Genomic DNA, 22,182 nt, shown 5'->3' with positions numbered 1-22,182 from the left:
CTATTCACCCCCTAAAGTCAGTACTTTGTGGAGCCTCCTTTTGCGGCAATTACAGCTGTAAGTCTCTTTGGATAAGTCTCTATGAGCTTTCCACATCCCACCAGTGGGATTTTTGTCCATTCCTCAAGGCAAAACTGCTCCAGCTCCTTCAAGTTAGATGTTTCCTCTGGTGAACACCAATCTTCAAGTCTGACCGCAGACTCTCAAATGGATTAAGATCTGGGCTGTGACCAGGTCACTCCAAAACATTTACACGTTTCCCCTTACACAACTCGAGCGTTGCTTTAGCAGTATCCTTTGGGTTATTGTGTTGTTGGAAGGTGAACCTCCGTCCCAGTCACAAATCACTGACAGACAAACAGGTTTTGCTCAAGAATATCCCTGTATTTCGCATCATCCATCTTCCCCTCGACTCTGATCATTTTCCCTGTCCCTGTGTAAAGTGGCAAAGGACGGTAGTCATGACCGAGCTGCTGACTGCTTTTGCTCGGGTCCTTTACAGAAAAACCGAGTGCCAGTCCCAGTGTGCTGTCAGGTGTGGGGTACATGACACTCATGTGTAGGCCACAGGCCTCCGCTGTCTCCGGGCCACCCTGTCTTCAGGAGCCACCGCACACAACTCAGGGGAGTCCAAGCTGATTTGCACAAACAGAAGATTACTGGACAGTTCAAGTTCATCGGGTTGTAACATGTAGGATAGAGCACAACACATCTTCATCTCTACCATCCGTTTCTCCTGGACTTTCCCTAAGACCACTGGCCCCGTGAACCCCAGGTATTTCCTGTCTAGTCTCGCAGTGCACCACGGATCCACTACCTTCCCTTCACACGGTTCTGCGTCCATCTTCCCCTGTGCGCCAGAGGGCACAATGCGCCCTTTAGCCCCTTTGCTGGGCCTTGAGCTCCTGATGTTGCCCATATGTCAGCCCGGGATTCTACTACTGCCTCTCACTGCCTTGAACTATAGCTATATGCAGGCCCTAGTAGCCCACTGCACTTGAACTTGACCTTGTCAGTGTGCACTTTCCCTACCTGAGTCACTACCAGGAAGTGTCTGCTTTTCACTAGCACAACCCCCTCCCACTGTGAGCTCTTCCCAAACAATAACTTTATCTTATCTTGTACCTTCAGCTAACTAGAGTTACTATCCTATAACAGTCTGTACTAAGCCTATTGTCCTTATACTATATACAAACTATGCATATTATACATAAAAACATCCCCACATGCTGTTCTTGGGGTGATGGGCTGTTGGTTTGGCGCCAGACATAGCATTTACCTTGGTGGCCAAAAAGTTCAATTTTGGTCTCATCCACAGCACCTTCCTCCATACATTCGGAGAGTCTCCCACATGTCTTTTGGCAAACTCAAAACAAGCCTTACAATTTTTGTGTAAGTAAGGGCTTTTTTCTGCCCACTCTTCCATAAAGGCCACCTCTATGGAGTGTATGGCTTATTGTGGTCGTATGGACAGTGTAATGGATCTGGGAGGTGGAACCTCTGAGCTACTATACAAGGGGGCGGTCCTTGTAAGGGAGCGGGTGGCGACCAGGGAAGACGGGCAGGCAGTCACAGCAGGTGACCGGGACAGTCTCTGAGTGAACGGGCTGGAGGTCACGGCAAGTGACCGGGGCAGTCTCTGGATGAACGGGCAGGAGGTCACGGCAAGTGACCGGGGCAGTCTCTGGATGAACGGGCAGGAGGTCACGGCAAGTGACCGGGGCAGTCTCTGGGTAAAGGGTAGGTACAACCTGTGATGGCAGAGCCTCCAGGTAGGCTAGCAGGCAGATGGTAGATGTGTGCTCCCAGGTGAGCAAGCGAGAGTCTCTGGAATGGCAGGTGGTCACAGCACGTGACGGCGGAGCCTCCAGGTAGGCTATCAGGCAGGTAGCAGGTGTGCGCTCCCAGGTGAGCGGGCAGGAGTCTCTGGAATGGCAGGTGGTCACAGCACGTGACGGCGGAGCCTCCAGAAAGGCTAGCAGGCAGGTAGCGGATGTGCGCTCCCAGGTGAGCGGGCAAGCTGGTCCATAGACAGACTGACAGGAGTTGGAGGGCAGACCGTCGGACCTCGGGCTAGCAGGCAGGTAAGCAGAATATCAGGCAGGAATCAGACAGCAAACTGGCAGGAATCTGGCAGGTAACTGGCAACGGGACCTGAGGGCTGAAGCAGAGTAGTGAACAGTGCAACAACATTGCTCGGGCACCTCCATTTTGGAGGAGGTGCCTTATATATGGTGAAGTCCTCCGGCCATTGGCCGGGGACTCCTTAGGACGGCGCGCGCGGCCCCTTTAAGAGGGAGGGAGCGCGCGCGCGCCCTAAGCACAGTGGCCGGGAAGGAGCGCGCGCTGCCAGCAGAGCGGGAGGAGGACTCCGGGCTCGGAGCAGAGGGGTGAGGGGAACAGCGTCCCTGCCTAGCAGAGGGCAGGGACGCCGGCGCTACAGACAGATACTCCAGCCCCTGCTTGGGAACTCAGCAGCTCCTTCAGGGTTACTTTTGGTCTCTGTGCTGCCTGATTAATGCCCTCCTTGCTCGGGCTGAGAGTTTTGGTGGGTGTCCTCTCTTGACAAATTTGTTGTGGTACCATGTTCTTTCCATTTGATGATAATGGATTTGATGGTGCTCCGGGGGATCATCAGAAACTGGGATATTTTTTTAGAACTGAACCCTGACTTGTACTTCTCAACAACTTTGTCCTTGACTTGTTTGGAGATCGCCTTGGTCTTCATGGTGCTGTCTGGAGATCTCCTTGGTCTTCATGGTGTTGTCTGGAGATCTCCTTGGTCTTCATGGTGTTGTTTGGAGATCTCCTTGGTCTTCATGGTGTTGTTTGGAGATCTCCTTGGTCTTCATGGTGTTGACGCGCCCCCTGGGCCGTGGGGTACCCGGAGCCGGGCCGGTAGACGCTGGGGGTTGTAGTCACCATGGCGGTAACCCTGTCCGTGACCCAGGGCGGTCAATCCAAGGGTAGCCTATGTGTAAAGGTGTTTAGGTTGTATATAATGTCCGACTACGCCACCTGTGGAGTGTGGCTAATGAGGTTGCCGCTGCGGAACAGTCCTCTGAAGCTGATGGTTTGGCAGCAAGGGTGGTATAACTCCCCACAGGAAGAATGTAGCTTCAGGGCAGTGTGTGTGGATGATGGTGGTTGTGCAGGATGTCACTGTGTAGAAATAACCACAGAGTCCATGCAGTGCACTCCCAGGGTCTTTACTGATGACACTTTAAACAGGCCTGGACTGGAGTACTGGCTAGTGATAAGAGCCCGGTCAGTCTGGGAGCAAGCAAAGAGTCCTCCTGGACAGGTGAAGTTGTAGGCCTGACGTTCTTACTATACTGTTTGGCTATTCTGCTTGTAGCTGTGTTGTTGCCCACGTCCCTGAGTGTAACGTGCTGTGCGCACCCGTATGGCTGGCAGCTCGGGCCTTGTGGATGCTTCGCTCCTCCTTGGCGGTACTGGTCCCTCGGTGCTGCTGAGCCTCTGGGCGTCTGATGGGGGCCAGGAGACCTGCAATCTCCTGCCCTATGGTATCTGCTGCTGGGTCTGGAATCCCCCACAGCCTCGGACTCCGGTGTCCGGTTCTCTGTGTATTCTGGCTAGCTATCTCCAGCTCCAGTCCCTAGCTCCTCACTCCTTGATGTCCTAAACTCGACTCCTCACACTAGATTAAGCTATCCCGGCCTGCAGATCCTGTTGCCAAGGGGAGGGTCCTCCCCTTGCAGGTCTGAAGCCAGGAAGTGTTGCATGTGTTAAGTTCCTGACCAGGAAACCCCTGCTTGCCTCCAGACATGGCATTACTTCTTTGGAGGGAAGCAATACCACTGGGGCAACCAGTCCCTCTGGGGTGCCACAGTGTTGTCTGGAGATCTCCTTGGTCTTCATGGTGTTGTCTGGAGATCTCCTTGGTCTTCATGGTGTTGTCTGGAGATCTCCTTGGTCTACATGGTGTTGTCTGGAGATCTCCTTGGTCTTCATGGTGGTGTTTGGTTAGTGGTGCCTCTTGTTAATGGTGTTGCAGCCTCTGTGGCCTTTCAGTAAAGGTAAAGTGTATATACTGACAGACATGTGACATTAGATTGCACACAGGTGGACGTCCTGGCACAAAGCATGGGACTTATGCATTGATTGCACCAGAAATTTTTAGGGGCTTCATAGCAAAAGGGATGAATACATATGCACATGACAATTTTTAGTTCTTTGATCCCATAAATGTAATTTATGCCCATATTTTTCTCACTTCACCAACTTAGACTATTTAGTGCTGATTAGTGTTGAGCCACCCCCGTAGTGTTCGAGTTCGGTTCGGTTCGTCGAACACCCGTGTGTTCGCCGAACTGTTCGTCGAACTGTTCGTCGAACACCTTCGAACACCGTTAAAACCAATGGCAGGCAAACAAAAACACATAGAAACACATAGAAAACACCTTCAAAGGTGTCCAAAAGCTGACAAACTGCTCAGAAGACACAACTAACACATGGAAAAGTGACAAGTACATATAGTCATGCGAAAAGAAAAGAGGTGGAGGAGTAAAAGGAGGGGGAGACACAGATATAGGCATGTCATGCCCTTCTAAAATCCAAAAAGTGAGAAGCCGAGACGGCCAGTCCGCTCCTGCCCGTGCCACCTCCGTGTCGCCGGGTTTGTGCCAGAGCCGCGGTGAACCCTGATGGCCAGCCCCCCTCTCCCAATACTGGTGCCTGTCCGCTGGTGGGTCGAGAGAGCCCCCCTGTGGTGGAGGCAGCTCTAAGCTTTTTAATTTAAATTGTCCCTCTAATTTCAATGAATACACTTTAAATCCATTTACAAGGATCTATTGGAGGGCAAGTCTCATGCCAGCAGCCGCGTAATTCCAGCTCCAGTAGCGTCCACTAAAGCTGCTGCAGTTAAAAAGCTTTTATAAGGATCGAGCTCGGCTGTCCACCGCAAGGCATCCTAGTGCCAGTCCCAGCCCCTATGCCTTGGGGTGCCTCCTGATGCTCTTCACTAAGTATCCCGTGGTCCCGAAGCATTTCCTTTGAAAAAATTAAGTGTCCAAACTACAGGTGGTGTAGCTTGCTTAACAGCCGGGATAATCCGCTGACTAGCAGACACTGCTACTAGGCACAAAGTATTTCCTGGGCTAGATGCAGTTAAAAATTTGTAAGTAGATACTCTCGTTGGATGCTGAGAAAGCATTCCATAGAGTCTCCTGGCACGCCATATATGATTCTCTTAAAAAGCTTGGGGTAGGGGTCTAGGGGACCCTTTTATAGCCAAAATCACGGCCCTGTATCACAATACGTCACCTAGGCTGAAGATAAATGGAACTGTAGCACCGAGGGCTCGGTTGCTACAGACGTATTGCACCTCACCCAGAGGTGTGATATCTCACTCTCAGATAAGGATGGAGTGTGGATCAGGACCCGACACCTGCATGCATTACACCACATTGCCGTGGGGCAGGGCGACCAATATGCCCCTGAGATGGGCACGAGAGTCCCTGTCCCTGGCTGGAGTGGGGGGAGGGAACACTGAGGAAGGGGAACCCTGCAGTGCAGGAGCAGGGAGGAAGCAGTTCCTGGGTGCATTGAGAAGGGAGTATAAAAGGTGGGCACCATCTTAGTTCAGTGCAGAGAAGTCTGAGCAGAAGTGGCAGGGAGCAGGGGCTCTGCATGAGCTCTGCTCCGGAGGCGGGCCTAGTAACAGAGGCCCAGGCCTGCAAGAGGGAGAAGGAAGGAAGAGGAGCGGAGAAGGCTCCAGGAACGAGGAATGAAGGGATCCCAGGGGTGCGGACGGGCGAGTCGCCACCGCACGCCCGAATCCACCTGCGTGGAGGGGTCAGGCCAAAGGGGGAGACCGGTCCCCGAACTAGTGGAGGCAGGAAACGACCCTCAGCTAGAAACCGGAGGCTCTGACATTTTATGTGGCGCAGCCCCTTGCTCCACCTGCTAGGAAGGCACCACATAGGGTCAGGGAAACTGGCGCCAAGTTTACCAAGAGGAGGCCCGAGGCAGCCGGACAGAAGTGTTGGTAAGAAAGGCCAGACAAAGGACACACAAAGGGGGTCCTGTGAAGCGCTCCAAAGTTATCTGGGAGTTGTCTGAGCCCCTCACCTGGTGAGCACAGTACGACGTGGGCAGCCGTTACCTGCAGACGTGGTCTGGATAATAAGAACTGTGAGTAAAGGCCCTGAACTGCATCACTGACTCCGTGTCGTTACTGCTGCTGCCCTGCACCATCACCCCCATCCTCCGCATACACTGCCCTGAGGCTATACTCCTCCCGTGGGGAGTTATGCTACGCTCTGCTGCACCCACAACACCAGCCTTAGCGGTCTGCCCTGTAGCGGCGGTTCACTCTGACCGCAATCCACGGGTGGCGTAGTCGGACATTTAAACATCAAAACCACATAAATAGTTCCGCCACTGGTTTGACCGCCCTGAGCCACGGAACCGGATCGCCGCCACGAAGACTACAACCACCAGCATCCACCAAAAAGGGTCCGGCTCCGGGTGTCCCAAGGCCCAGGGGGTGCGTCAGAACATTTTCTTCACCTTTCACAATCACCAATGGGACAAGGCAGGGATGTCCTCTGTCCCCTCTCTTATACATCCTAGTGACGGAGCACCTGCTCTCATCAATTCGCCATAACCCCAATATTAGGTGGATTGAGGTGGGAGGCACCGAGTACAAGTGCTCTCTATTTGCTGATGATGTCCTAGTATATATCACTCAATCACATATATCCATCCATGCTGTTATGGCTGAAATAGATCACTTTGTTACATGGTAAAATTTTAAAATCAATGCAGCGAAGTCTGAGGCCCTCGATGTCTCCCTCCCTAAATCCATATAGGATTCCATCCAGTCCAACTTTCCCTTTGCCTGGCCCTCACAGGGTATCAAATACTTAGGAATTCCTATTCATAGAGACCTCTCCCGTCTATGTTATCTTAATTTTGGGCCCTTTATTGAACAACTCCATACAGACCACGGTTGGCAAGTTAGAACTGTAAGATTCACTACGTGAACCACTGGTGTTTTGTGGAAAAGCACATGTATACTGCGTTCCAAATTATTATGCAAAAAGTGTTTAGGAGTGATAAGGGAAGAATTTGTTTGTTTGTCAGTTAAACTCATTGATGGTGATGTGTGTCAGGGCTCTTTATATCACTGTAAGCAATTGCAGACACCTGTGCTAATTAGTTTGGCAGGTGTGTCCAATGAAAGGCAAGACTACTTAAGAAGGCTCTCTCACATTATTAAGCAGCCTACATTTTCTGCCAAAATGGGAAAGAAAAAGGATGTGTCGGCTGCTGAGAAGCAACAAATTGTGGAGTGTTTAGGTCAAGGCACGACTACAATCAACATTGTGCGATGATCAGGATGAAGTGTCTTGGCAATCAAGAAGTATGTAGCTGATTCACAGTACACACGTGTGCGTGCTGATAAGGGCAAATTGAGGACTCTTTCCTACAGGCAATTACGTCAGGTTGAAACAGCAGCGGCAAAAAAGCCTTGTCATAGCAGCAGACAAGTTTTTGAAGGTGCTTGTGCCTCCAACGTCCCCCGAACAACAAGATGCAGGGTCCTTCAGAGGTTTGCAGCTGTGCATATGCCATCCTGTCGACCTCCTCTATCCACTTCACACAAGCAGAAACGGCTCCAGTGGGCCAAACATTACATGAAGACTGATTTCAAAACTGTTTTGTTCACGGATGAGTGCCGTGCAGCGCTCGATGGTCCAGATGAATGGAGTGGAGGATGGCTGGTTGATGGACACCCCACGCAAACACGGCTACAGCGCCAACAAGGAGGAGGTGGAGTAATGTTTTGGGCTGGAATCATGGGGAGAGAGATTGTCGGCCCCTTTAGGATCCCTGAAGGCGCTAAAGATGAACTCCATAATGTATGTGGATTTTCTCAAACAGCACTTCCTGCCATGGTTCAAGAAGAAGAACCGTGTATTTCACAGCAAGATCATTTTTCTGCATGATAATGCACCATCTCATGCTGCACATAAAACATCTGCATCTCTGGCTGATATGGGCATAAAAGGGGACAAACTTATGGTGTGACCCCCATGCTCCCCTGACCTCTACCCCATTCAGAACCTTTGGAGCATCATTAAAAGGAGTGTCTATGATGGCGGGAGGCAGTTCACATCTAAGCAACAGCTCTGGGAGGGTATTCTGTCCTCATGCAAAACAATTGAAGCAGAAACCATCCAAAACCTGACAAATTCAATGGACGAGAGAGTTCAGAAGCTCCTTTCGAACAAGGGGTCCTATGTGAAAATGTAACATCACCTAGAATAAAGTTTTGAGTTGAAAACTGTTTGATTTCAGTTTCTAACAACCTGCTAATGCTTATAATTTCAAAAATGACCATTTTTTTGGTCTTTATTAAAATGAAAAGGTTGATCGAAAAGTTTGGGGGATCTAAGAGTGTGGCAACCCAGTAGTCATGATTACTTCGAATTCTGACAATATGAGGGTCATGCTGCAGGTAGTGCAGCAAGAAGGCACTTATGTGTCTTGCGCATCTCGGAGCCCCAAAATTATTTTCCGGGCTAGATGCAGCTAAAAATTATTTTTAATTTTAAATCTGGTGAAGCTTATTATAGATGGCCTAATAGGATCAGTGCTGCACACTGCTACAAAGCCCAAATTATTTTCCAGTCAAGATACAGATAAACATGATTAGTAATTTGAAAGCTTAAAACGGTTGGTAGGTGATTTTAACCAATCATCAAGCTTTTACTCTCCCCAGGATGACACAGGGGTAGAAAAGTCGTTTCGGATCCATGATTTGTTCATCTTTATGAACGTGAGTCTGTCTACATTATCAGTGGAGAGCCGCGTGCGCTTATCTGTCAGCACACCACCAGCAGCGCTGAACACACGTTCAGACAGAACGCTGGCTGCGGGGCATGACAAGATCTCCAAGGCGTAAGTGGCTAGCTCCGGCCATTTATCCAGATTGGAAGCCCAAAAAGAGCAAGGGTCCAGTGACACAGTCGTGGCTTCAATGTTTACTTGGAGATACTCCTGTACCATCGTCTCTAGGCGTTGACTATGTGTCAGACTTCTTGTCTCCTGTGGCCTTGCAAAGGATGGGCTAAAAAAGTGGTGAAATGATTCCGCAAAATTGATGTTACCAGCAGATACTGTGGTTCTGTTACGGTTTGAGTGCTGAACACTTGACGGTCCCACGGTTGGCAAGTTGGAACTGTGAGATTCACTATGTGCACCACTGGTATTTTGTGGAAAAGCACATGTAAGATTCTGCAACAGTCTCTGCTGATACTCCTGCATGCGTGCATCCCTTTCTATGGCAGGAATAATTTCTGCAAATTTACTTTTGTACCGGGGATCTAACAGTGTGGCAACCCAGTAGTCAGGATTATTTCTAATTCTCACAATTCGAGGGTCATGTTGCAGGTAGTGCAGCAAGAAGGCACTCATGTGTGTTGCGCATCCAGGAGCACCAAGTCCCTGTTGTGTTGGTGGCGAGGTAACAATCATGCTTCCTTCCTCTGTCCTCTCCCCCCAACCTCGCACAACAGAAATGTGATCAAGGTCTCCCTCATCTGATGAGTCTTCCATCAGTTCGTCCTCCACTTCTTCCTGGGCTCCTGCACCTTCCTCACTAGTTTGGCTGCTACCATGCGCCCTGGTAAAACCATCTCCCCCACCCTCACATGCCTGCCGCCTTGGTGCTGCCGACCGTCTGGACCTTGCAGATGTTAGCCCTTCCGCATACAACTCCTCCTCCTCTACTTCCTCCACCTCCTCTTGTGCCACCACCTGACTCCGAATTCTGTTTAACATGTGCTCCAGCATGTAAATCACCGGAATAGTCATGCTGATAATGGCATCGTCAGCACTAAACATCTTCGTCGCCATTTCAAAACTGTGCAGAAGGGTGCATAGGTTCCTGATCTGAGACCACTCCTCTAGCGTGATTTGCCCCACCTCTGAATCTCGTTGGCCCAGGCTATACGTCAGAACGTATTGCACCAGGGCTTGTCGGTGCTGCCACAGTCGCTGCAACATGTGCAGAGTTGAATTCCACCGGGTAGGCACATCGCATTTTAGCCGGTGAAGTGGCAGGCCCAACGACTTCTGTAGAGATGTAAGTCGCTGAGCTGCGGGATGCGAACGGCGGAAGTGAGCACACAGCGACCGTGCCCTCTGCAGAAGGCCATCTAGTCTGGGATAGTGGGCTAAAAATTGCTGGACAACCAGGTTCAACACGTGAGCCATACAAGGCACGTGTGTGACATTGCCCCGGCGAAGGGCCGCACCCAGGTTTGCAGCATTGTCGCACACGGCCTTCCCTGGTTTCAGGTCCAGTGGAGACAACCATTCATGAAATTGGTTCTCCAGAGCTGACCACAACTCCTCAGCTGTGTGACTCACATTTCCCAGACATTTCAATGTAAAAACCGCCTGATGACGTTGAGCCCTACTGCCAGCATAGTAAGGAGGTGTGCAGGATCCCTTCTGCGCAGTTAGAAAGCTTGTGGCATGACCAGACAGGCTTTGGGTGCAGGTGGAAGACCGAGAGGAGGTTGAGGAGGCAGAAGCAGTGGAGGAACTTTGACATAAAGAGGATTGACGCACAACTCGTGGGGACGGCAAGACTTGGACAGCAGCCCCTTGTCCTGCTGTCACCATAGTTACCCAGTGCCCAGTCAGCGACATGTAACGCCCCTGTCCATGCCTACTCGTCCAAGTGTCTGTGGTGAAATGCACCCTGTCACACACAGAGTTTCTCAAAGAAGCGGTGATGTTGTGTGCGACATGCTGGTGGAGCGCAGGCACACCTTTCTTTGAGAAGTAGTGCCGACTGGGCATCTGGTACTGGGGCACTGCGACGGACATAAGGTCTCGAAAATCCTCTGTGTCCACCAGGCGGAAAGGCAGCATTTCTGTAGCCAAGAGCTTGCAGATGGTGAAATTCAACCTCTTAGCTTTCTCATGGCTAGGAGGAAATGGTCTTTTACTTGTCCACATCTGAGGGACCGAGGGCTGGCTGTTGTGCTTAGACGGGGTTGAGAAGGGTGTCCCCGGCAAACTGCCGGTCTGTGAGGAAGATGCAGGCGGACATGTTAGGTTGCCTTGATCCAAAGGTGGTGCTATCGATGTCGGACAGCGCTCAACACCAGCTGGTGTTACCACCTCCAAAGAAAATGATGACCTGCCAATCACGCTGGCTGTTGCGGGTAAAGAGGTGGCAGGTCTGCGCCCCAAAACAGGTGTGACTGCTGTCCCCCCAGTCACAGAGGATGAAGAGGCCGCGGATGCACAAGATATGGCAGACGGTGGTTGGCCCGGCCGGCTAGGCCGCATTGTAGCACACTGAGCTTCCCACTGCAACTTATGCTTCATGTCCATGTGCCGGTTCATGCATGAAGTACTCAAACTATGTATTTTTTGGCCTCTACTTAGCTTTTGCTGACAAATGTTACAGATAACACGAGTTGGGTCATCTTTATCGATCTGAAAAAATGCCCAGGCTATGCAAGGCTTAGCACCCATGCGACCTGAAGAGCCACCACGACTTGTGGTGAGAGGCAGAGTTGTGTTTGAGGATGCAGTTGTTGACGTGCTTCCAGTACTACGTCTCTGTCCAGGAAGGCGCAACCTGACCTCGTCGTCACTAGCATCTTCCTCCACCTCCTCTGCTGACCTCATCTCTTGGCTGACTGTGGGTTGACAGTAAGTGGGATCTCCGACCTCATCATCATCACCCTGTGCGTTATCACACCCGTCGTACTCAGAGCCAACCTGTTCCTGCCCTGACAAAAAACTAAAGTTGTCGCTCCAATCAGGTATTTGAGTCTTATCATCGTCTTCCTCATTGTCTCCACCAACAGGAGTTACAGTTTGGGAATGAGGGTCTACATTATGGTCAGAACCTTCTGCGTCTGGTCCTGGATCCGACTCATAAAGATTCTGGGCATCAGTGCAGATCATTTCCTCGTCTGGATTCACAGAAGCGCTGGAGTCGACCTCTGATTCCCAGGCTATAGTATGAGTAAACAGCTCTGCAGACTCAACCATCTGTTCTACCTCATACTCAGACGGGCAGCTGGAGACTTGGGAGCTGTGAGGAAGCAAGTGCGATTTGGGTGACACCTTTGAGGACTGGAGTATTTGTGATGTTGAAGTTGATGTGGAGGAGAGCCCACTTAAAGGAGCACTTGATATCCGTTGAAGCACCTGCTGTTTTTGTGCCTCATCTGGAATTTGTAGCGATTGGCGTGGCCGTAAGAAAGGGATCTTATCACATTGTCCGCTAAAAGAAGTAGACATTTTAGTTTGGCTGGAAGATGGTCTTTCTTCTGCACCTACCCCACGGACACAACCTTTTTTCCCCTTCCCAACACGCCTATTCCCCTTTCCACCAGCAGCAGGCCTTTTTCCACTCATTTTGGTGGTTAACTAATTCACAACTCTGGAGTTGTTTGCACAAAAAAACAATGGATGGTAACCGAGCAGAGCTGAGTGGCCAAACTGTGGTATTAGGCCAAAACTATTGGCTGGGCTAGATGCAGAAAAAAATTATTTTTAATTTGCAACCTGATGGAGGTCAGTATAGATGGACTAATAGACCAAGTCCCACACACCGCTAGAAGCCGAAATATTTTTTCAGAGCTAGATGCAGAAAAAAATTATTTTTAATTTGCAACCTGATGGAGGTCAGTATAGATGGACTAATAGAACAAGTCCCACACGCTGCTAGAAGCCCAAATATTTTTTCAGAGATAAATGAAGAAAAAAATTATTTTTAATTTGCAACCTGATGGAGGTCAGTATAGATGGACTAATAGACCAAGTCCCACACACTGCTAGAAGCCCAAATATTTTTTCAGAGCTAGATGTAGAAAAAAATTATTTTTAATTTGCAACCTGATGGAGGTCAGTATAGATGGACTAATAGACCAAGTCCCACACGCTGCTAGAAGCCCAAATATTTTTTCAGAGCTAGATGCAGAAATTTTTTTTATTCAATTTGCAACCTGATGGAGGTCAGTATAGATGGACTAATAGACCAAGTCCCACACACCGCTAGAAGCCCAAATATTTTTTCAGAGCTAGATGCAGAAAAAAATTATATTCAGTTTGCAACCTGATGGAGGTCAGTATAGATGGACTAATAGAATGATGCTATGCCCAAAAGATTTTACTTCACTAGGTGCAGTAAAAAAATTGGTATTCTATACACAGGTGGTGTATCTTGCAACACAGATAGGCTACTCCACTGACTAACACACTCTGCAATAGGCCAAAAAGGATTAGCTTTGCTAGATTCAGCCAAATGCTGTGAAAAAAACTTGCACAGCACTGGCACAGACCTGCCTGGCAAAAACTGATAGGAACTGATGTAACCTAGTCCTGAAAAGGACTCCAATTACAATTAGTCTTTACTCCCACAATCTATCTATTTAAGAGCACAGACCTGCCTGATAAAAGTCGTAGGAAATGCTGTAACCTAGTCCTTAAAAGGACTGCAATCACAACTATTCCCTACTCCCAAGCTATCTGTATATTTGTGCGAAAATTGGCTTGAAATTAACAAGGTATAGCGCACACAGCAACAGCGGTGCCGTCTAACACGCAGCTGCAGCAGTGAGAAAATGGTGGCGACGGGGAAAATGGCTTGGTCTTATAGGGCAAGGACATGTGACATACACTGCCAATCACACATGCCCTTGCTTGTGTGAAAAAAAGCACTTCGCTCCGTGTGTGCGCTGCTGATAGGCTGACAGATTGCACCTCCCCACTGCAAATGCGGGAAAGAGAAAAAAAAATGGAGATCTTCATTGTTCCTGCAGAGATCCATCCCCTGCCCCTCCCCCCGCCCCGCTGTACACTCAAACTGCGTATTAACATTAATTTTCATCATTACTGAGAAAAAATCCAGTTATGATTTTGGTGCACGAACAGTTATCGAACATAACCTCGAACAGCCGAATTTTTCTCAAATTGTTCGTGTTCGCCGAACGGCTCGAACACCGCCCAAAACAGCTCGAATTTGAGATTGGCGAACAGTTCGAGTAGAACAACGCTCATCTCTAGTGCTGATGCATCACACACAATCAGATTAGAAAAATATTTATACACAGGTTGTAATGTAACAAAATAGGTAAAAAGCCAAAGGGGTGAATACTTTTGCAAGCCACTGTATCTATCTATTTGTCTATTTAGTCATCTTCCTATTTGCTTTGTAATGATACAGATGATTGTTCTTATTTGCTACATTCTATTATTACAAATTATAGTAAATATCATTAATGGTAAAATAATGAATATTCTTCTGAATGTGACCATTAACTAATATATTCACAATCAAGTAAGGTTGCATATTTTTTTTTTATAGTTATAGACTAAAATGTGTACTTTGCAAGAAAATGAGTATTGCTGAAAAAGATGATACAATAAAAAACAAAACTGACCAAAACCTCCTAACAGAAAGAAACAGTGTGAACAGGTGCGAGCTGCTGTGACTGCAGTAAATACAAACCAAACAATCCAGCAGCCTCTGTGTGCGCTCAGATATCTGCAAAGATCTACTATATGAAATCTAAACTGCATTACTGCTAATGCTAATATGTAGAATATACTTTACAAAAGGTACGTAGGATCTGATTCAGTATAGCAATCCTGCCTGTTTTTTGTTGTTTTTTGCGCCATTCTTTTTTTTTTGTACCAAATGTATCTTTCCATTTGTGCCTTTTGTAAGTCAATTTTTTATGTGTTCACCTGTTTTGTGTAATATTTCCAGATATTTTCACCTGATATGCAATTTTTCAAAAATTGACAAAATTTGTTGCAAATGTACTTTTTTTTAAAGCAATGTTTGCCACATTTTAAATAATAAGCAACTTTTTTCTCTGAAATGTTAAGAACAGGAAAAAAGACCTTTTTTACTTTTACATAGTACTCATGTACTATGTGCGCCATTATTTTGAACTTGGCGTAAAAAACATCAGCAAACATCACAAGATAAAAAAAAAAGAGAAATTAATTTAGAAAGAAAAAGAGCAAATGATGACCAGGTGCACAAAATTGTTTGTGCTCATCAGCCACAACAAGGTCAAATGCACCTGATCTCTCTTGTACGCACTTTAATTAACCCTGTAGTTGAGCGCACGACTAATTACAGGCAGGGATCATATGACTTGTGTAATTTGAAGGTGAGCAAGCAACAAGTGCTTTAAAAAGAAGTCAGTTCCAAATTTAATCTGCCATAGCCAAAGTGTAACCGAGCGTGTAAACTCAAACTGTTACTCGTCTGTGAATGTAACATTAACGGGTTTTTATTCCAGATACGAAAGGTTATTGCAGAATTAAGTTGATGTTTTGACCTCAGGTTGACAGTGGAAGTTAAGTTTCCCCCACATTCTTCTGTATTGAGGACTAAAGGGAAGCTAAAATCAGAATATTACCTATCGCTTCAATCAGGTTTTTGTGTTAAATGTAATTTAAAAATAAATATTTTTTTTGCAATATCAAAATCTTTATTAAAAATAAAATTCAGAAATTTTCACACCAGCCACTGGGGCTTTTGGAGACTCTAATTTCCTGCTGTTTCAGGAAATCAACATGTACATTAGCCACAATGAATTGAACCGGAGCATTTAATGAGCGTGTGCAAACGTTATTGTGAATGGAAGGAGAGCTGTGATATCGCCTATTGTGATCTTGTGTTATAAGCTGTGTATAGAGGCATTGTTATCCTGCCTCTGATGATAAAGCGCATGCTGAAAACTCCTCGGATCATGATTGTGAAGAATATTCAAGACCAACCCATGTCAATCACTGTGACCTGTTTGGCAGGTTCTATAGAGATCTTCAATGCACAGTGTAATCCGACTCTTTTGAATACACTACAGCTTGAAAAGGAGGAGCCTGAGAAGCGAAGAGTGAGATCCCTCACAGCAGCTGCACAGGATTTGTCCCTTCCTCCCCTGACGCCATGTGCTTCTTTGTTCAAGAAACATTATCACACCGTTGCCACCAATGTGAAGAAACGGCAAAAGGGAGATCCCGCAGAATCTCTCTGTTGCCACTACTTATGATGGATCCACACTCCGCCACCCACCTAAGGTCACACTACACCAGACGGAGCACATGATACGGATCTACCGTTTGCACCAAAGTGATGTTCCACAGCCCCCCCAAGGATGCGTAAGGTAAGATTGGTACATTTCTACACAGTCACACCTTGTTCACACGGGTACAGAGAGGCACCAGGGAGTGAGCAAAGGTGGTACACTCAGTCACTGACATGGCACCACACTCGCTCACACCCCCTGACAGCCTGAGAGGGTCTTTCACTGGCTCCAATAAAGCAGAGCCTTGTCGGCCTGGTAGAGCTGCCACCAGTTTCTATTTGATATAACAGACTTATATCGGGCTAGAAACCAGCCCAGTTTGTGGATCGAGATAAAAGAACAGCCCAAGCTTAAATTATATATTTAATCGCCGTAAGGGCTCACTAAACAATACACTATATACATAAGGGTTATACATACACAGTGGTCAGAGTTACAAATACAATAGCCGGGTACAACAAGTATAAGCAGAACTTAAGAGTCAATTACCAGTGTAGATGGAAAGGCCTGGCTTGTGGGAGGCAGTGGGCCCTCTCTTGGTGGATGAACTTTTCCCACACATCTTGATGTCACGACCTCCCAGGAAAAAGACAATAGGCTCTAGCTACAGAGACCTTCAAACTCTCTGGGTCACTCCCCCTACTGCCTCCTTGGTCGAGCCGAAGTCTCCACCCCTGTTCTTTCCCAGCTAAGAGCTCCCAAAACCAAAATGGGCCATACATCCTTACTACACGGTCCTAGGGAGCCGGTCCTGGTGTCATCGGACCCAGCTGGGCCCCTGTTATGCGTGGATACCAAATATCGGGGTCCTAGGGGCCCCTTCAAGGTTGTGCCGGGTATCTCCTGCATTTTGTCACGGAACCGCACGACATATTTGATGACCGAGCCAGAGGGCCCCGCGCATGCCAGCAGTACAGAAGCTCAAAGTGGGGGAACCCCGACTATGTTACCTTTGCAGACAGCCGGGCCATTTCAAAACCATGTGTCCCCAGTGTCAGAAGGGCCCTTCCCAGAAACCATGCACTGTTTTGTTTGTGAGTGGGGGTGGTGGGAGGTCCCTTGACAACCTTCAGATTGCCACCATAGGCCACACCAGGGCCATAGGACTGAGAGACAACAGCGCTGAGATGACCCTTGTGCGGCCCAAACTGGTGTCGCGTTAAATTATAGTATCTTACACAAAATAGTTTGTTGGAAACCTGTGGGGATGGGGAATGTAACCCTAGTGTTAAACATAGTCCAGCGAGTAAGGAAAAGGAGATACCCGGCACAGCCTTGCAGGGACCCCTAGGACCCCGATGTCTGGTATCCACGCATAGCAGGGGCCCGGCTGGGTCCGATGACACCAGGACCGGCTCCCTAGGACCGTGTAGCAAGGATGTATGGCCCACTTTAGTTTTGGGAGCTATTAGCTTGGAAAGAACAGGGGTGCAGTAGAGGGAGTGACCCAGAGAGTTTGAAGGTCTTGGTAGCTAGAGCCTATTGTCTTTTTCCTGGGAGGTCGTGACATCAAGACGTGTGGGAAAGTTCATCTGTAGCGTCGGCGTCCCTGCCTCCTGCTAGGCAGGGACGCTGTTCCCCTCACCTCTCCGCTCTGAGCAAGGCGTCTTCCTCCCGCTCTGCTGGCAGCGCGCGCTGCTTCCCGGCCACGGTGCTTAGGGCGCGCGCGCGCTCCCTCTCTCTTAAAGGGGCCGCGCGCGCCGTCCTAAAGAGTCCCCGGCCAATGGCCGGAGGACTTCACCATATATAAGGCACCTCCTCCAAAATGGAGGTGCCCGAGCAATGTTGTTGCAAAGCCTTCACTCTGCTTCAGCCCTCAGGTCCCGTTACCAGTTACCTGCCAGTCACCTGTCAGATTCCTGCTTGATTCCTGCCTGATATCCGTTTACCTGCTTGCAAGCCTGCGGTCCGACGGTCTGCCTTCCGACACCTGTCAGTCTGTCTATGGACCAGCCTGCCTGCTCACCTGGGAGCGCTCTCCTGCTACCTGCCTGCTAGCCTACCTGGAGGCTCCGCCGTCACTTGCCGTGACCACCTGCCTGTCCAGAGACTCTTGCCTGCTCACCTGGGAGCGCTCACGTGCTACCTGCCTGCTAGCCTACCTGGAGGCTCCACCGTCACTTGCCGTGACCACCTGCCTGTTCAGAGACTCTTGCCTGCTCACCTGGGAGCACTCACCTGCTACCTGCCTGCTAGTCTACCTGGAGGCTCCGCCGTCACTTGCCGTGACCACCTGCCTGTCCAGAGACTCTTGCCTGCTCACCTGGGAGCACTCACCTGCTACCTGCCTGCTAGCCTACCTGGAGGCTCTGCCATCACTTGCCGTGACCACTTGCCTGTCCAAAGACTCTCGCCCGCTCACCTGGGAGCGCTCACCAGCCACCTGCCTGCTGTCCTTCTACCCAGAGACTGTCCCTGTCACTTGCCGTGAGTACCCATCCTTCTACCCAGAGACTGTCCCTGTCACTTGCCGTGACTACCTGCCCTTCTACCCAGAGACTGTCCCTGTCACTTGCCGCGACTACCTGCCCTTCTACCCAGAGACTGTCCCTGTCACTTGCTGTGACTACCTGCCCGTCTTCCCTGGGAGCCACCCGCTTCCTTACAAGGACCGCCCCCTTGTATAGTTGCTCAGAGGTTCCGCCTCCCAGACCCGTTACAGTTTGCTCGGGGCCATGGAACCCGGTGGCACCCAAGCTCCCTCGCTCTCGGACCTATGTCATGAACTGTCCCGTCAGAGGTCCCAACAGGAGTCCATCCTGAGTCATCTACGGAATGTCAACTCTCGCCTGGACACTCTGACTGCTCCACCAGCAACCACCGCTAGTGTCATGACTCGCAGCCTGGCAGCGCCGCTGCCCACCAATACCATGGCATCCTGCCCCGGACCCCGGCTTTCTGCACCTCCTCGCTTCGGAAGCGACCCCGCTCAAGCTCGGGACTTCATAAACCAGTGCACCCTGCAGTTTGAACTCCTGTTCCACCAGTTTATCTCCGACCGGGCCAAAGTAGCCTTCATCATGTCCCATCTCACGGGGGAGGCACTGGCTTGGCTAAATCCTCTATGGGAGAGAGGAGATCTCCTGGTGTCCGACCTGCCAGCTTTTCTCACGGCTTTCCGGAAAGTCTTCGACGAACCCGGACGGAAGACCTCATCCGCATCGTCTCTGCTACGCCTCCGTCAAGGAGATCTCACCGTGGGCCAATATGCCATACGGTTCCGTACCCTTGCTTCGGAGCTGGCCTGGGATAACGACGCTCTGGTGTCTGTCTTCTGGGAGGGTCTGTCCGGCCGTATTAAAGATGAACTCGCCGGTCGGGACATTCCTACCACTCTCGACGACTTAATAACACTTGCCACCCGGATTGACATCCGATTCCAGGAGCGCGCCAAAGAGGTCACCCGTGAGAGGAGGTTTCCACGTCTAGCCCCCACCTTCCAGAAATCCGTCACTCCCTCCGTTACTCCCCAGGCACACTCACCTGAGCCTATGCAGGTCGACCAGACCAAGATGGTCAAAACCCGTCAAGGCTTACGCCGTGCCGAGGGGAGCTGCTTCTACTGTGGCAGTAAGGAGCACCGGATCCGTTCCTGCCCAGAGAGGTCGGGAAACGCCTGTGTCTAGGATCGCTCAGAGAGGTCACCCTAGACAAAAGTAAACCATCTCCATCTCTGATGCTGTCAGTCTCTATCACCTGCGGAGAGAACCGTTATTTCGAACTGGCTCAACTTGACTCAGGAGCTGCTGGAAATCTCATTTCTCAGTCTCTGGTAGAGAAATACCGCATTCCCACCAAACCTCTGGCCGTACCTTTATCTGTCGCCGCCGTGGATGGGGGCCTCTTACCACATCCCATCCAACTCATCACCGAATCCATAACTCTGCAGGTGGGAATGCTGCATTCTGAGAGCATCTCCCTTCATGTTCTGCCTGGACTATCTCACGCACTCTTGTTAGGCCTACCTTGGCTCCAGAAACATGCACCCGTGCTTGACTGTCAGACCGGAGAAGTCCTTCGCTGGGGACAGGACTGCCATAGGACTTGTCTAGTTCCCGTTCATCCTGCTCGTCCTTCTCCTACCCCAGTCAGTCTACCCGGCCTACCGGTTCCCTATTGGTCTTATGCGGATGTCTTCAATAAAAAAGAAGCAGAGACATTACCCCCTCATAGACCATACGATTGTCCAATCGACCTGATACCCGGCTCTACTCCTCCCCGTGGGCGTATCTACCCTTTGTCCGCAGCAGAGACCCGGTCCATGTCAGAATATATTGAGGAGAATCTGGCCCGGGGATTTATCTGGATATCTACCTCCCCGGCGGGAGCAGGCTTCTTCTTCGTCAAAAAGAAGGACGGCTCACTCCGTCCATGTATAGATTATAGAGGCCTTAACCAGATTACAGTGAAGAATAAATACCCCCTCCCGCTCATTCCTGAATTATTTGACCGCCTGAGGGAGGCTAGAATCTTCACCAAACTGGATCTCCGTGGGGCGTATAACCTGGTCCGTATCTGTCAGGGGGATGAGTGGAAGACGGCATTCAACACCCGGGATGGCCACTATGAGTACCTTGTAATGCCCTTCGGTCTCTGTAACGCTCCTGCCGTCTTTCAAGAGTTGGTCAATGACATCTTCCGTGACCTTCTCTACTCCTGCGTGGTGGTGTACCTGGATGACATCTTGGTCTTCTCTCCGGACCTTCCTACTCACAGGAGGGATGTTCGTCAGGTCCTGCTCAGGCTCAGGCAGAACCACCTCTACGCTAAATATGAGAAGTGCATCTTTGAGCAGACCTCTCTTCCATTTCTGGGCTACATAATCTCTCAGACCGGCCTACAAATGGATCCTGAGAAATTGTCTGCCATCCAGAAGTGGCCCCGACCAGAGGGGTTGAAGGCTATTCAGCGGTTCCTGGGCTTCGCCAACTATTACCGCCTCTTCATACCGCACTTCTCTTCCCGGACTGCCCCTATCTCTGCGCTCACCCGTAAGGGTACTAATCCCAGAAGATGGCCGCCCGAAGCTGAGGAGGCCTTTCTTTCCTTAAAACAGGCCTTCTCCTCCGCCCCGGTGCTGCATCGTCCGGACGGCAACAAACAATTCTTCCTAGAAGTTGACGCTTCCTCCTCCGGAGCCGGGGCGGTACTTACCCAAAAGTCATCTTCCGGAAGAATGGTAACCTGCGTTTTTTTCTCCAAACTCTTCTCCTCTTCTGAGCGCAACTATTCTATTGGAGACCGTGAATTGTTAGCCATTAAGCTGGCACTGGAGGAGTGGCGTTACCTGCTCGAGGGGGCTCTTCACCCGGTAATAATTTACACGGACCACAAGAACTTGGTTTACCTTCAGAGCGCCCAAAGACTTAACCCGCGCCAAGCCCGGTGGTCCTTGTTTTTTGACCGCTTTGATTTTGTTCTTCATTTTCGCCCGGCAGACAAAAACATCAAAGCTGACGCCTTGTCCCGATCCTTCCTGGTGTCTGATCTAGAGGAGGAACCTAAGCACATCATTGATCCCGCCAGAGTAATGCAAGTGGCTCCTGTGAACCTAAATCGTCTCCCTCCCGGTAAGACTTTTGTAACTGTACCTGATCGGAAGAAGGTCCTACACTGGGGTCATTCGTCTAAGCTAGCTGGCCACGCCGGTCAGAAAAAGACCCTCCAGCTCATTACCCGGCATTACTGGTGGCCTACCCTGCACAAGGATGTAATAGACTTTGTTTCTGCCTGTGTGTCCTGCGCCCGCAACAAAGTTCCGAGACACCTGCCAGCCGGTCGCCTTCTTCCTCTTCCAGTACCTGCTGCCCCGTGGCAGCATATTGCTATGGACTTTATAACGGATCTTCCTGTCTCTGCCGGTTGTACGGTCATTTTGGTGGTCGCTGATCGCTTCTCCAAGATGGCGCACTTCATTCCCCTGCCGGGTCTCCCGTCTGCACCCGAACTGGCTAAAGACTTTATCCGCCACATCTTCCGTCTCCATGGCCTGCCCCTCCACATCGTGTCAGATCGTGGAGTTCAGTTCACCTCACGCTTCTGGAGAGCCACATGTAAGTTGCTTGACGTCACT

Source organism: Phyllobates terribilis, unplaced genomic scaffold, assembly GCF_046119375.1.
Source record: "Phyllobates terribilis strain yellow unplaced genomic scaffold, ASM4611937v1 Scaffold_4__5_contigs__length_816908805, whole genome shotgun sequence".
Lineage (NCBI taxonomy): Eukaryota > Metazoa > Chordata > Amphibia > Anura > Dendrobatidae > Phyllobates > Phyllobates terribilis.
Note: the sequence above shows the minus strand (reverse complement) of the source record.